The sequence below is a fragment of the Papilio polytes genome, unplaced genomic scaffold (assembly GCF_000836215.1).
Source record: "Papilio polytes unplaced genomic scaffold, Ppol_1.0 DF823399.1, whole genome shotgun sequence".
In the NCBI taxonomy this organism is placed as follows: domain Eukaryota; kingdom Metazoa; phylum Arthropoda; class Insecta; order Lepidoptera; family Papilionidae; genus Papilio; species Papilio polytes.
In genome coordinates, this window is record NW_013525805.1 from 1,304,787 (window position 1) to 1,308,060 (window position 3,274).

Below are 3,274 nucleotides of genomic sequence, written 5' to 3' on the forward strand. Positions count from 1 at the left end.
ACTTAAAAAAAAAAAAAAAAAAAGTATGTCTAAATAATTTAGATAAGTTTGACAATTCACTTCAAATTTAGTAGGAATGGGTTGTGTAAAATCAGTCATGAATCTTATCGATTTTTGATTTTTATTATAGAAGTTGGAATCGATAGATTTATTGTTATAACCTATAAATTAAAAAAAAAAACACTGTTTTCTCAAATTAATAATGACCATAACAAATAATGAGAGTAAATAAATGTTTATTACTACTACAGCCGAACGTAATCGAATTGGATATTGCTATTATTTCTGTCATCGCTCAATTCTCTACACTATAATCAATACTAGAATTGTCCTCTAAATTAGTTAGTAAAAAAATAATCATTTTCGATAAATATTTAAACCGAATATCGATTTTCAAAATTGTTCGTTATGCGCGTTTGTTTCGTCACTACGATACCTGTCTATTAAGTATGGCATTTGCTTTCATACAAATTTAATTCGATACTTTACATGCGTCATTTAATAAACTAATCTATCTTATTTAGACATACTATAGATATTAAAAAGTCGTTTCAGATTTCGGTCAACAGATTAATTCAAAAAACAGCAAAAAAAACGTTGCTCTAACGATACGAGAGAGTATTTAAAAATTATAACCTGGTAATACCGCCATTAAAATACAATTCTAAAAAAGCTGCTTAAAAACGCGATATAAATTAAGTCACAGACTAAATAATTTGCAATAGTTCAACTAAAATAACGAAATAATTTGTTTTTCTAAAGTACCTAACCTATTTTATACTTCTAGGTTACGCTAATTGGTGTTACATATAGGCTAATTATGACAATTTAAAAATGTAAAAAAAAAGTAAAGCATTTGTATTTATACACACTATATTAATTTATGTAAATGTCTATAATTTCCCTTCAGTGTAATAATAACTGTGCATCTTATCACATTTATTATTAATGTATTTTTTTATTATAACTTACATAAAAAAATTAAAAATTATCGTTCTGTCATCTTCAAGTGCAGGCTCCGTAGACAAAGCGACTTTCGATTGTATCTCGCTTTTAGAATCGACGAAATGTATAGAAATAAACACGTGACAAGCACGTGACTTATCAAAAGTTATTGTTAGTTCCATAGATTTTAGACTTTTCGCAAGTGCGACAGTGTCGCAAGTCTGCAGGTGCGCATCCCATTCAACAAAGTAACACTCGATTATCGGTATCGCTGATCGAAAAGTCAAAAATGTATGAAACTGACAATAACATTTAAAAATCACGTGATTGTCACGTATTCATTCTTATACATTTTGTCGATTCTACAAGCGACATAGCTATTCTAAAGTCACTTTGTCTAGGGGGGCTGGTTACCTTTCATACATTTGATATTATCATTACTTTAAAGATAATTTTTTTATATTAAACAGACTAGGAGTAACATTATGTTACCGATTTTTGGTACAAATTTTAGTTTCTAAAACATAATAAGATCTGTAATAGTAACTAAAGGTCATCCGTTCATCACTAAACGCTATGAGACAACAAAAAGATAAATTTAACCGTTATTGAGTTTTTACCAAGTTCTTGTGACAAAAAAATATTTTGATATACTGCGTAGCATGTTATGAGGAGGGATGAATCACATGTTACAAGGAGAACGTTAGTAAGGAGTGTGGAGGTACACCGGTAGAGGTAGACCTAGAAAGAGCTGGATGGATTGCGTAAAGGTGACATGATCAAGAAGGTGGTGATGACTGAGATGACGTATGATAGAGTTATTTGGAGGACAACAACCTGTTGCGCCTCTACGGGAGTAGGATAAGGAGGATGACGATGATGATTGAGATGTAATTATAATATAGTAAACTACGCTATATAGTGACCTCCCAATTCATATACACTAAAATATTGTAGTAATTGTAACCCATGTTTGCATCAAATCAATAGTCATTCGATTTCTTATTATGTTGTAACGACTTACATTATTTAGATTTTGAATATTTTACTTTACACAAAAAAAAAAGATAAAAAAACATTGATCCCTCTCCTTACTCATGGATACTACAAAATCTAACATTTACATATTAAATATTAAAATCGCAAATATTATTTTACCTAATTACATATACACAAGTTAATAGTAATAAATCAGAATATTCGAAATTTTCGTAGTGTTTTAGGCACTATTTAGACAGCCATCAATACTTATTATCTATACAAAGCTTTCTTAATTTATCATACAAACTACATTTCATCAGGCAGGTAAAAATTTGATTATAATCGTGCGCGGAAACTTTGCTGATAGCATCATGACGTCACGCGTCAGTCAATACTGAACAGAGGAACGCGGGATGCGGTTGTTTTCAGTGGAGTTATCAGCAAACCTTCTACGCACTGTACTGTTATATCTATAAATGAGTATAGCCACCGTAAAATTGCAAACATTGTTTGTTATCAATGTAACTAAGAATATAAACAAGGAAACTAACAAGCGAACCATTTAGAATTTTCAAATTTTTGTCGTCAAAGTTTAAACTAATCTTGTTATATTAGTAACTTAAAACAATTTAATATTTTTTATGATATTAGAATAATTAGTAAATCATAAAAACAATTTATGAGAGTTTAGACTATCGCTAGTGATGTCATAAGCTGTCGTTGTTTACAATTTTACGGTGGCTTAATGCATTTGGAGTGTATCGTAAATTGTGTTGTGATCTTAAATATTTATAAGCGTTCAGAATCATATTACTAAAGCTGTCAAACTCATATGTGTTGACATTAATATGTTTATTGGTACATTATTTTGAATTATTAATATTAGACATGAATTTCACACAAAAGGCTACTAAAACATTTTCTTAATTTCTGTGTGACCTGTTTACTTGCACGTGGGATTTTTTACAATAAATAATGTGAGAACATTAACAATTATTGTGACAAAGATTACCCTTTGAATTGTAAATATTTATTTAGAATATGTGTTTTTTAATATTTTTAAAACATAACTTTATATAAAAGCAATCTGATTATATTAAACATGCTTTAAGAACATAAGCCAAAAACATAACATGATAATTAGATAACATTTTTGTGCATATTCATGTCAGTGTAAATTCATGATTTCAGATGTACAAAACATTTTTAGTACGCGATGCAGTAAAATAATTTTTAACAACGTGGTATAAATAGCGTAATTTATAAAGTGAACATTGATGTTCAAATAATCGCGCTATATACAAATGTATATTTCTGCTGTGTATTAAAATATAAAATGAGGACGATA